This window comes from Tenrec ecaudatus, chromosome 18 (assembly GCF_050624435.1).
Source record: "Tenrec ecaudatus isolate mTenEca1 chromosome 18, mTenEca1.hap1, whole genome shotgun sequence".
NCBI lineage: Eukaryota > Metazoa > Chordata > Mammalia > Afrosoricida > Tenrecidae > Tenrec > Tenrec ecaudatus.
Genome location: NC_134547.1, coordinates 4583288 through 4597172, shown reverse-complemented (window position 1 = coordinate 4597172; position 13885 = coordinate 4583288). Strand labels below are relative to the sequence as shown.

The 13885-nt window shown below is 46.5% G+C and overlaps 1 pseudogene; it reads right to left on the bottom strand.

Annotated features, from left to right (window-relative positions):
- Positions 1–13489: 13489 nt before the first annotated feature.
- LOC142432260 (small ribosomal subunit protein uS8 pseudogene) lies at positions 13490–13885 on the bottom strand (annotated as a pseudogene).

Below are 13885 nucleotides of genomic sequence, written 5' to 3'. Positions count from 1 at the left end.
CAACAGCTGGTGGGTTTGAACCAATGACCTTAGAGTTAGCAGCCAAACAATACCAAGAAGGTAACCCCACAGTGCCATTATGTCCTCTGACTGTGATCCCATCCAGGGCCATGGAGTCGAATCTGGCTCAGAATGACAGAACGGAACTGCCCCAGTGGGTTTCCAAGACTGTACATCTTTAAGGGAGCAGAAAGCCTCCTCTTCCCCTCAAGGGTCATCTGGTGGGTTTGAACGACTGACGTTGTGGTTCACAGCCCAGTGTATAACCCACTGTACCATCAGGAGTCCTTACTTCCAACCGCTCAGCCATTGGCCACTCTGGGGCCCACTTCTGCTCTGACTTGCATTGCATCCAGGCTCCGAACTGCCTGCTGTGGAACCCGTTGGCACTCACGGCAACCCTGTGGGGCAGCAGGGAACTGGAACTGCGCCGTGGGTTCTCTGAGACCGTACATCTTTACAGAAGTAGAAAATCTCATTAAAAATCATAATAACTAGGGTGAAGGCATTTTCTTTTTTTCCAGACAGACAGAGTAGACAAGCACAGAAAAATCCCCAGGTGTGGGGCTGTGGGATTCAAGGGGGGCATTGTGGGACAGTAAACACTAGTGTTGTCACTCTGAGGTGAGCCTCTTCATCCAGAGGGGTTCTGATGAGCTCCCAACAAACCCCAAACAACCCAACACATTGTCACGGAGTCGATGCTGACTCCTCTGGACCCTATTGGACAGGGTAGAGAACTGCTCCTGTGCGTTTCTGAGAGGGTCAGTCTTTTCTTTCTTTTTTAAAAATCATTTTATTGGGGGCTCGTAAAACTCTTATCACAATCCATACACCCAGCCATTGTGTCAATGACATTTGTACATTTGTTGCCATCATCATTCTCAAATTTTCTTTCGACTTGAGCCCTTGGTATCAGCTCCTCATTTTCCTTCCTCCCTCCCTCACGAACCCTTGATCATTTATAAATTATTATTATTTTGACATGTCTTACACTGTCCAACATTTCCCTTCACCCACTTTTCTGTTGTCTTTACCCCCAGGGAGGGGGTAGATCATTATGATCGGCTCTCCCTTTCTCCCCACACCTTTCCCTTCCCCTCCTGGTATCGCTACTCCCATTATTGGTCCTGAGGGGTTTATCTGTCCTGGATTCCCTGTTTCCAGCTCTTATCTGTACCCATGTACATGCCCTGGTCTAACCAGATTTGTAAGGTAGAATTGGGATCATGGTAGTTGGCGGGAGGAAGCATTAAGGAACTAGAGGAAAGTTGTATGTTTTGTAGGTGCTACACTGCACCCTGACTGGCTCATCTCCTTCCCGAGGTCCGTCTGTGATGGGTTGTCCAGTTGGCTACAGATGGGCTTTGGTTCTCCACTCCACTCCACTCTCACCCTTATTCACAATGATGATTTTTTTGTTCTTTGATGCCTGATAACTCTTTTTATTTTGCCTGGTAACTCTTTACAGGAGTAGAAAACCTCATCTTCAATCAAATTACGTTATTAATTTCATTTACTGATTGTTCATTGAAAAGTATGCAAATACAATTAATTTTGTATTTTGATCTTATGTTACACAGATTTAGACATGTTCATTAGTTCTAATAGTTTTGTAATAGATTCCTTGGGATCTATATACAAGGCCATGTTGTCTGTGAATAAAAATAGTTGCACTGTGGGGTGGGGAGAAAGGGGGAACTTATCACAGTGATTGACATAAAGCCCCCTCCCAGGGGGAAGGACAACAGAAAAGTGGGAGAAGTGAGACAGTGGTCGGTATAAGACATGAAAAAAATGTGTAAATTACCAAGGGTTCCTGAGGGAGGGACAGTAGGGGAGAAAGGAAGATGAGGAGCTGATACCAAGGGCTCAAGTAGAAAAAAAATGTTTTGACAATGATGATGGATGGCAACATATGTACAAAAGTGCTTGACACAACGGACATATGGATGAATTCTGATAAGAGCTGTAAGAACCCCCAATAAAATAATTTAATAGTTTCATTGTGTTAATCTAAGTAGACTAGAGAAACAAATCCACAGAAAAGCATATGTATATGAGAGTTTTATGTAAAGGGTAAGTGTACATTAAGAAAGCATCCCAACCCAGTGCTGCCCAAGCCCATAAGTCTAACATATTAGCCCAAATGTCCAACACCAATCTATAAAGTCTTCCTCAATCTCACAAAACACAGTCAATGATGCTGACTGCAGGAGGAAAGCTGTATCAGTGAATGTGTAAGCATCTCTGCACAGGCAGGGGTCTCCACTCTGCTTCTCCAGCACCCAGGGCTGCATCGGAGTAGGTCCACGTGGCTTCTCCTCAGGGATGTCTTGCAGGAAGTGAGCTTTGCTGGCTGAAGCAGGGAACTGGCTAAGGCAGCTGCACCCTGGTCCGACTATCAGAGAAGAGAGCAAGAGCCCCGAGAAATGCAAGGCTCACTGAGCCATTTATCTTTCTTCCCTTCAATTAATCCCACATGTGTTTATCGGCCATGTTGTCACAATAAACATGAACTATCTCATTCACTTTTTAAAAAATGGGAAGAAAGTCTTGTTTTCTCCCTCGGAGTGGCTGGTGGTTTCAAACTGCTGACCTTGCAGTTAAAAGCCCACACAACCAAAGCGCCACCAGATGAGTTAGTGACTGGGCTGGCTTGCATGTTGCTGTGATGCCAAAAGCTATGCCAGTGGCATTTCAAATACCAGTAGGATCAACCGTGACTGCGAAGAAAGTGCTGGGAGTCTGCTTCCAAATATTAGTCAATGAAAAACCCACAGACCATTCAGAACATTGTTTATAGGCCTGGAAAATTCGTCCCCTAAGCAGCACAAACTGCAACTCACTGCCATAAAGTCTCTGAATCCGATGCATATTGACCCTACAGGACAGAGTGGAACTGTCCAAAAACATTGTCTGTCTTGAAGGGAGCAAAAAACCTCATCTTTCTCCAGAGGAGCAGCTGGTAGATTTGAACAGCTGGCCCTGTGGTTAACAGGTCAACATCTATCCCACCGCATCACCACAGTGACGACGGGGAATGGAGTGCACCGAGATGGCTCAGGACTATGCCAACTCAACTCAATGTAGCTAACACCTTCAATGACAGTATGTCAGCTCAGGCTGAGGGTGGGCCTGAGTTCAGGGACTCCAGGGAGGAGCAAAGCTTAATCTTTTACTGGGTACTCTGACAGGGGCTTGTAGAGGTGAAAAGAGGCTTTGATTCTATAAGGAAGCAGTGGTCAACTTGGGCGAGAATCAGATGCCAGCCAGGCCATAGAAGCATCATAATTCGTGATGTGGTGGTGGCGGTAATTTGTGGACATTGTTCCCCGCTGAGTAAGTGAGCACAAGTTAGCCTGTCCTTCCCTGGCTTACTCAGTTCTCCAAAGCTGTCCAGGGACAGCGACTCAGTAATCCACTGAGGAGGCCAACCATCATGGGAATTGAGAGGGTCTATGTCTGGTCTTGAGGAGCCAAGGTGGCGGAGTGATTATGCGTTACGCTGCTAACCACAAAGTCAGCAGTTCGAAACCACCAGTCCTGCTCCACCAGAGAGAGGGGAGGCTCTCTGCTCCCATGAAGATTTACGGTGTCAGAAACTCACAGGGGCAGTTCTAACTCTGTCCTATAGGATCCCTATGAGTAAGAATGGACTTGAGGACCATGAGTTTGGGGTGTCTGGCCTTGTCTCAGAAAAAACAGGAGTCTTATCTGGAGCCTGTGAGGTTGTTTAGAGTAAACTAATTTCCTGAAGGCAGTGCGTAGGGAAGACTTGCTTAAAAGATCCCTATTTTTGCCGCAGAACAGGGTTCAGATAACATTCGGTCCTAACAGCCCAGTCTTGGGTCAACAAAGGGTTTTCTGAAGAAAGTGGACCATACATCTTATCCAGGTGATTCTTTGCAGTAAAGCCCTTCCTGGTTGGTATCTGGGCTCAAGTCAAATCAACATTGACCAAATCCTGACCAAAGATACTGTCTGTCAGACATTGGTGAAAGTTGTGTGGAACATTTTAGGGGCATCCAAGAGTCTTTAAGGGAAATGGAAGCAAACGATTATGTTTTTACAGGAAATTTTTGAAGGCTCCTGGCATAGCAGGAGGTGCCCTAGTGGCTTAGTGGTTATGAGTTGGGCTGCGATCTGCAAGGTCAGCAGTTCTAAATCACCAGCTGCAACTTGGGAGGCAGATGGGGCTTTCTACTCCCATAAAGAGTTACATACAGCCTCAGAAACCCACAGAGGCAGTTCTAGCCTGTCTTTTGGGTCGTTGTAAGTTGGCATGGACTTGATGGCAGTGAGTTTGGTTTGAGTTGGGTTGGTTTGGTTGGGTTGGTTTGGGTTGGGTTGGGTTGGTTTGGATTGGGTTGGGTTGGGTTTGGGTTTGGGTTTGAGTTGAGTTGGGTTTGGGTTTGGGTTGGGTTGGTTGGGTTGGGTTGGTTTGGATTGGGTTGGGTTGGGTTTGGGTTTGGGTTTGGGTTTGAGTTGAGTTGGGTTTGGGTTTGGGTTGGGTTGGGTTGGGTTTGGGTTTGAGTTGAGTTGGGTTTGGGTTTGGGTTTGGGTTGGGTTGGGCTGGGTTGGTTTGGGTTGGAATAGCAGGTTTAGAGCATAGCAAAGGTACCCCCAGTGGCATAGTGGTTAAGTAATTGACTGCTAATTATAAGGTTGGTGTCTGGAACTGTTCCAGGGTACAAAAGACACCACTCTTTCAATATACTTTAAGGCAAGCTTCAATAAAGGCTTAAAAGATCCAAAGGCACAGACAGACATGAGGAGGGCCAGAATCATGAAGTCATAATAGCACTCAAGGATTCATCGTCTCAACACACTACTAAATAAAGCAGGGAACATTGGAAATTCACATATTTGTGACTGGTGGCAGATCAATACATCACAGTTACTTATGTGACAGTGATTGAGACACTTATGTTATGACAGAATCTAAGTTCTATCTTTCACAATAGTTCTCAACCTTCCTAGTGCCGTGACCCTTTAATACAGTTCCTCATGTGGTGGTGACCTCCTCCAACCATAACATTATGTTCATTGCTACTTCATCACTGTCATATTGCTACTGTTATGATTTGGGCGGCCCCCGTGAAAGGGTCATTTGACCCACCCCCAAGGGGTCAAGACCCACAGAGAGAAGAACTTACAAGATTGACCCAGGGTCTTTTTCTGAGTGAAGCAGTCAGGAACTGATAGAGCATGCTTTATGACTGTCCATCAAGCACACACCCAGCTGAGCCCTTAAGTGATGGGTTGGCTAGAGAGGAGTGGAGGTAATCTTCTTTCCAGTACACTCTGCTTGAAGGCAAGATTATCTACATCTTTGTTTAATGATTAGAAGGAATTCAAGGGAGGCATAATCTTTTTTTTTTAACATTTTATTAGGGACTCATACAACTCTTATCACAATCCATACATATACATACATCAATTGTATAAAGCACATCTTTACATTCTTTGCCCTAATCATTTTCAAAGGGAGGCATAATCTGTGTGTGGAGTCCATTAAACACAGACTACTCATTGCCCACAAATCAATTCTGACTCACTGCCATCCACAGGACAGAGAGAATGTAAGTTCCTAAAACAGAACCAGGAAGAAGCACTGCGTTTGAAAGATGGTGCTGGAGAAGAATACTGAAAGGACCAGGGACAGCTAAAAGGATAAACAAATCATGTCTTGGAAGAAGTATTCTTGGAGTGCTCCTTAGAGGCAAGGATGGCAAGACTTTGTCTCACATCCTGTGGGCATGTTGTCAGGATAAGGGCATCATCCTGGTAAGGTATGTAAGCAAAAAAGGGGGAGGCCCTGAACACGATGGATTGACACCGGGGCTGCCACAGTGGGCTCAGGAACTGAGAAGACGCAGTGCTTTGTTCGGTGGTGCACAGGGTCCTAACAGAACCGCAGAACACACCAGCTGAGAAGACCCGGGGGTGCTCTGTCCCTGTAAAAATGGCAGTCACGGAAATGCTAAGAGTCCTTCCTCCTGAGTCGCCTTGAATCATCGTGTTCATCTGAAAAGACTGACAATCAACCAAAACACCAAACTCCCCGCCATCGACTCATATCCAGCCCCTGTGAGTTTCCAAGACTCAAAAGGTTTATGGGAGTAAAGAGCCCAGTCTTTTGCCCCAGGAGCGGCTGGTGGTGGTGATGCCCATGTGGATGGTAGTCCAAGGCATAACCACCACCGGACCAGGGCGATGGGTTTGGGGGAGGATTGGATGGTGAGGTGGGAAATATGCCATGACTTGCGGTCCTGCGGGGAGAAAACAGCTAGTTGACATGGAAGTGATCTGGCTCCTGAGTTTTCAGAAGCAGATTATTAGGCCTTCCATCGGAGGTGGCTCTAGGGGGACAGCCCTTCGAGGGGAGCATGGGGAAGCAAATGCACAGATGGTACCCCCATAGGTTCATGGAAGTACCTAAGGAGTATTTTTTGTTTTGTTTTATTTAATCATTTTATTGGGGGCTCGTACAGCTCTTATCACAATCCATCCATCCATTGTGTCAAGCATATCTGAACATGTGTTGCCACCATCGTTTTCAAAAAATTTTCTACTTGAACCCTTGGTATCAGCCCTTCATTCATTTTTCTTCCTCTTCCTCTTCCCCCTTCCCTCCCTTATGAAACCTTGATAATTTATAAAAAATGTTCCCCCTTGTCTTACACCAACTACTCTCTTCCTTTCACCTGCTTTTCTGTTGTTCACCCCCCTGGGAGGGTGGGGTGGTTCTATGTTGATCACTCTGATTGGTTCCCCCTTCGTCCCCCCACCTTCCCACTACCCTCTTGGTATCGCTACTCTCATTATTGGTCCTGAGGGGTTTATCTGTCCTGGATTCCCTGTGTTTCCAGTTCTTATCTGTACCGGTGTATGTGCTCTGGTTGAGCAGGACTTGTAAGGTAGAATTGGGGTCATGATAGGGGGTGGGTGGGGAGAAGCATTAAAGAACTAGAGGAAAGTTGTATGTTTTGTCAGTGTTATACTGCACCCTGACTGGCTCGTCTATTCCTACTGTTTTAGGGTACAAAAGAGACTCCATTTTGAATATAACTTAAAGAGAACATTTATTAAGTCTTACAAGAGACAAAAACACGACGTGCACATCATTCGTATGGAGAGAGACCATCTATAGGACCTTAAAATGGGGCCTGGAGGTTCCTGATTGAGACTCGTGATAAATGGGGCATGAGGGGACTATGAGGAAACTGTCCCCAAAACATGCCTGGTACAGATCAATGCATCACAGTAAAGGTGGGACCCCAGAAGTAGGGACAGGACCATGATGGGGATATGTACACTGCTCTGCTAGGTAACAGGGTTTACACAACTGCTTCTGGGCTTCCCAACCAAAGGAGTCATGGCCAAACTGATAGGGCATGACCCATGATAATGTGACTCTCTGTTTGGTCCCCAGTGCAATGAATGCTGACCTTCATCAAGGATACACCTAGGCAAACCCCTGAGAGAGACTGCCCCTCCCTGGGTTGACCCGAGAGGGGTGGAGGCAACCCATCTCTAAGACACTCTGAGGGCAAGACTATCTCCATCCTTGGTTCTGCTCAGAATTTAAGCTCTGCTACATGAGCAATCTTTGGGAGATGGAAAGCCACTGGGGCTACTACTATGGGGGTAATCGGAACCAGAGCCTGTTCCCAACCTACGGAACTGCTTTAGAATTGGAGAAGCATTTCAAGCAGGTTGGGACAGACATGGGGAGAAAACAAAGTTCTCTTTGGCAGATGAGGTAAAGCAGGAAGAGCGGTGGGCCGACATCCCATCCAGGCTAAGCCCGACAGAATCCAAAGGAGACCAGACCAGTGGTTGATAAGACAAGAGTCGGTGGTGGTTTGATTCTTTCAACAGACACATTGAACCCGAGCAAGAGCTTGGGCCGAGACCTCTGAAAAACTTTGGTATAAAGACCTTCAGGAGGGTCCTTCTTAATACTGGAAGGACAAAGGAGTGAGCTGTCTTCTATTTACAGGTCTTGGTCTTGAAGGGGACTTCCTGAGGTCTGCCTTCTTGGTTCTTTGTGCAAAGTCCTCCTTAATCTATCCGTCTTTCAGGTAGGCAAACAGCTTCTCCCTGCCTTTCCAGATTACCAGTAAGATTGATCCTAGCGATTGCCCCTCCCTGTGTCCTTGTGGCTTCCCCTGGGTGAATTGGTGGTCCAAAAATTAACCTGGAGGACTCAAGGTGGCCTTTATAAGGTGACCAGATTTTAACATTGGTAAAGCAGGACACCACTGATAAAACTCAGATCCTGGTGAAATAGCCACATGGCAGCTGAAAACCGTGTACCCCAGCTTGTCGTGCATTCTTTCCCCAAATCAGGACTTTCTGAAGTCAGGGCTCTCTGGCTGGCTGGAGGGCCTTTGGTGTAAGACACTTAATACTCATACCACAGGCAGTCTTCGGAAGAGACAAGACAGACAAAAATCCTCCTCACCATTTTCAGATGCTAAGGTGACAACATCACAGCCCATAACCTCGCTGGTCCGAAGATACTCAATGACCAGCTTCCTTCTGTAAGGCCTGAGGTTCGTCTGCAATTGTGTTGCTATTAGGTGCGTTTGAAGGGGTTCTAACAGCCACCCCCCCTCTGGACAACAGAGGAAGTACTATCTGGTCCTGGGCCATCCTCACAATTGCAACATTTGAGCTTACTGACGCAGCCACTGTGTCCATCCATCCTGTCGAGGGCCTAATTTACCAACCATGATGTCCTTCACCAAAGATCGTGATGGGGAGTCCCTTGAACTTAAGGAGTCTGGGAACCAGTGGATTGCAAACCTCGTGGTGTATGGTTCAAGCCCACCAGCTGCTCTGCCAGAGAAAAACGAGGCCGCCTGCTCCCCCAAAGACATACACACTCAGGCTCCCTATAGTTTGGGTCACTTTGGGTAGGAAGAGAAGGCCTGCTGTCCTATGAGGTTATGTATTTGGTGCTAATCACAAGGTCAGGAGTTCAAAGCCACAGCTGCTCCACAGAAGGAAAGTGACAGGTGCTCCACAAAAGGATTGGGTGCTCTACCCTGCCCAATGGGTGACTGTGAGTCAGAATCGACTCTCTGGGTGAGAATCCACTGTATGCCACTGTTTTTGGATTTTGGTTTTTAAGGACAAGGGTGAGGGGACCAAAGGGAGTCATTACTTAGAAGGCACTGAGTTTGGAAACATTTGCAATGGATATTGGAGATGATTGCACGGACTGTACACATTACAAAAAATTCGGAATGGTCAATGATGGGCTCTAGATAGTTTTAGCATATGTTTAAAAATATTTAAGCAAACACACACACAAAATCAGCCTCACCAATAGCTGACTTTTATTATCAGAAGCTCCAGGCAGCTGAGTCTGATTAAGTTCTGGGGCGTTTTCCAGCCATCTTGGAGGCCAGCCTAGGCCCATTGACTGACCTTGAACCAGAGATGCTTTTTGGACCAAAGATGTCCAACTACAAGTGGCCTGGGAATGCCTGTTACTAGAACCCCAAACAGAGACCAGGTTGATTCCAGAAATTCTATGCTTATTTCTGCAAGGGCTTGCAGAAGAAAAGCAACCCGGTTTCTCATCCTCCGAGCTGTTTCAATCCTGAGCCAAATAAATGTATAAGAAATGGGTTTTTTACAATGATTATAGGAGGAGATTAGCAGGTTTTTACAATGTCACAGGATACAAGGCACACTCTAAAAAAGCCGGTTTTGCAAAGATCATTAGGAAATTATCTATACCTACATTTCTCCAGGGGCCATTAGCCCACCACCGCCTGAAGCTTCAAGCGCTCTTAATGATAGAAATGGGGGTGATGTTTCAGGTCTGGCTACTTATCTTACTTTTAGCCTCTGTCCCCAGTTGGAGCATCCCTGATGATTAAGCGTCAAGGGAATTTTTAGTGGAAGGGAGGGGACTGTAACATTTTGGATTTTTTATGAACTAAGCCTTAAATTCTGTTGTATTTGCAGCATTGGCTTTCCCTCTATCAAAGACACTTGTGTTATCCCCAGCACATATATCCCAAACTAGTGGAAAATGTCCACAAAAGTTAATGATGACTTGAAGGACAGAGATTTTATCCAAACTTTGCAGCAAAGAGAAAAGAAAGGTAGGAAGAAAATGGGGCAGGCATGTCCTCAGAACAACACCTGACTCTCAAGGAACATTACAAATCCAACAGTGTTTCAGTGATGGAGTTGGCCAAGAATATGGTAAGCACCATCCAAGGCCAGCCAGAAGAGCAAACGAACCCATCTTTGAAGCTGCGTAACAATGCTCTTAAGGAGAGAGGCCACCACGTGTCTCATACGCTTTGGGCATGTCATCAGGAAAGCCCAGTTCTGGTCAAGGACATCATGAAGGTCAGTGAACATGTTAGGTAGCTAAGAGACAGGAACAAGGTGTTGTCCCTCCCGTGCTTGCACAGCCCCCCTACAGGAGGTTGGGAAGGAAATCAGGTGAGCATGAACCACCTATGAGGACCCTTTAACTAAGCATGCTCCAATTCAGGTCCCTGAGCCATGTGGGGGTTACACCTGGGTGGCCCAAACCAGGCCCAATCTCATGATCCCACCCAGGTGGGCTTAATACAGCCAATGGGGTCAACTGGTACCTTCAACCATGCCTCCCCAGTCAGAGGTTTGAAATACCTTGGCGGCTGGAAGGCTTCTCTCTCTCTCTCTCCTTTTTTAAAAAATCATTTCATTGGTGGCTCTTATCACAATCCATATGTACATCCATGTGTCAAGCACATTTGTACATTTGTTGCCATCATCATTCTCAAAACATTTTCTAGTGGAGGGAGGGTGGGGTGGAAAGGGGGAACCAATTATAGGGATCTACATATAACCTTCTCCTTGGGGGACGGACAACGGAAAAGTGGGTGAAGGGAGACGTCGGACAATATAAGATAAGACAAAACAATAATTTATAAATTATCAACGGTTCAGGAGGGAGGGGGAAGTTGGGAAGGAGTGGGAAAAATGAGGAGCTGATGCCAAGTGGAGAGTAAATGTTTTGAGAATGATGAGGGCAATGAATGTACAAGTGTGCTTTACACAATTGATGCATGTATGGATTGTGGTAAGAGTAGTATGAGCCCCCAATAAAATGATTTTTAAAAAATATATGGTTCACAATAAACAAACAAACAAACACTTTCTACTTGAGCCCTTGGTAACAGCTCATTCCATCCCCTCCAGAATCCTTGATAATTTATAAATTATTATGATTTTCTTCATGGCTTACACTAGCCAATGAGGTCGATCTCTTTTTACCCTGCCTCTCGGTCATGCGGCAGTCTCTCTGGCCTCAGTTCACCACGTGTGAACGCGCAGTCCCATGAGGTTGCCCGTGTCGAATTGTGAGCCCCAGCATGGCTTGCGTGTGGTTTGGTGTGCTTCTCTGAAATAGCGCTTACTCTCGAGACTGTAAAACCTGAAAGTTCTCTTGTCCTTCATGAAACCTCCCTTGGATGTCAAACGAGGCTTCGGTGTGAATTCTTTCTCCTGTGAAGCCAAGAACCGAGGTCTGACCCAATGGAGAAACCTCACAGAAAGGAGGAAGACCATCCAGGAGATGGCTTGGCCCAGTGGCAGCAACCCTGAGTGCCAACCTACCCATTGGGAGGATGGCCCAGGGCCGGGTAGTGTTTGGTCCTTTTGTACATGGGGTCGCTATGAGTCCGAATCCTCTGGATGGCATCTAGCAACTTCACAGGAGAGAGGACCTATAAAAATAAAAAACCAGAAAAATCGTCACCCTTCTGTGGGATTTGCAAAGACCCAGACACTGTGGAGCCAAACAAGTCAGATGACTGTTTATCATAACAACAGGCCTGAGGGCAGTCTTGGTACCAGTGGGAAGAGTGAACCTTGACCTTCTCCCAAATGTCTTTGTTTTGTGAAGGAACTCAACCCACCCAGTACTCACCTGTGGCCCCAGGCCTAGGTCACCAGGCCTTTGTGAGAGCCCTAGGTAACTTGCCCTTTTGTTTCTGGGAAAGTCTGTCCTCTCCTTCCTTTCCCAGAACTCTTCTGGGCACCTTGGTGGCAGGTAAAGAACATATCACCTGAGCAGCAGGTCATGTTACGCTGCCGCCAATTCACGCACTCCACTTTAGAAGGAGAAATAGAACCTTGGGTTTTTTTCGTTGTTGTTGCTGCTGCTGCTGACTTTTCTTATTTTTCAATCATTTTACTGGGGACTTGTACAGCTCTTATCACAATCCATCCATCCACCATGTGCACTGCCTTTGTACCTAGGTTGCCACCATCATTTTCAAAACCTTTTCTTTCTACTTGAGCCCTTGGTGTCAGCGCCTCAGAAACAGAACTTTGTATACTTCCCTGGCAGGGAAGATGGTTTTCCCAGGGCAAGACTCCCCCATTGCACTGTGATTTCCCCAAATGCAGGAAACTTGACTGCATACTTTGTGGTAGTGAGGGACTGTGTTCACGCTCTCCCCTGGGGAAAAAAACAAAAAAGAAAAAGATAGAGAGCTTTGTAAGGGAAGGTGTAACGCAGCGATGAGGACAGCACAGCAGCTGGTTTGCAAGCAGAAGAGCAGAGACATGCGATCTGATCGCCCTTTTTACTTGAAATTCGTACTTGGAGAAGACATGCACAGATGTTTTCCATTCGCTCAAGTTTCAGGGGAAACTCCCGGAAAGAACTGTTGCCCAGGAGCAAACAGAGCAATGTTGTTAGGGGTCGTCGAATTGGCTCAGACGCATAGCAACCCCTGTGCATGACAGAATGAACGCCTGCCAGACCCTCAGCCATCCTTGCAGCGATGATGCCTGGGCCGGAGCCCATGGCTGCAGCCTCTGTGTCAGTCCATCTCCCTGAGGGCCTTCCTCCTGTTCGCTGCTCCTCTACATCACCAAGCATGAGGGCCTTCTCCAGGGTCAGGTCTCACCCGACACCATGTCCAAAGGGTGTGAGACAAAGTCTTGCCATCCTGGCCCCTGAAGAGCACTCTGGCTGTACTTCTTCCCAGGCAAATCCATTTGGGTGGTTTTGTTTTTTTTTTTAATTTTACAGTTCATGGTATTTTTAATATTCTTTTTTTAAAAAAATCATTTTATTAGGGACTCATACAACTCCCATCACCATCCATACATCCATCAATTGTGTAAAGCACATCTGCACATTCGTTGTCCTCCTCATTCTCAAAACATTTGCTCTCCACCCAAGCCCCTGACATCAGGTGCTCAGTTTTTCTTTTAATATTCTTCTCTAGCCCCACAAGCCTAATGCAACTATTCTTCTACGGCCTTCCTTCTTCAGGGTCCACCTTTCACAGGCACAGGAGGCAGTGGAGAAGACCAGGACTGCAGCCTAGTGCACCTTAGTCTTCAAAGTAACATCCTTGCTCTTTGATCCTCTAAAGAGTTCTCTCTCTCTCTCTCTCGTTTTTTTTTTCCTTCCAATTTGGCATTTTATTTGTTTCGACGCATTACATCCCTAGAAAAAGAAGCCCAGGATTTTCCCTCCTGTGTGTTTCCGCCTGGCTTCCTCCTGGTCCATGATGCCGGCGGAGGTCGTCAGCATGATGAAACCGAACTGCTGGGAAGGGAACAGGTTGTTCTGCCACTTTTCCAGATCTTTGAGCTGCACGTCAAATCTAGGGCTGATCACTCCGCACTTGTTTAATCTGCCCGTGAGGTTCACTACAATTTTCCCAGCTCTGTGATCATCAATGATTTCAAATTCACCAATGTAGCCGTGCTTCATCATCACAGTTAGAAACCGGCCAATGACCTTGGAGCACGGCCTAGTGAGAACCTGGCACTTGCCTCTCTTCTCGACATTATTGATGCTCTTGAGAGCGTCGGCCAGGACGTTCACGCGCACCATGAT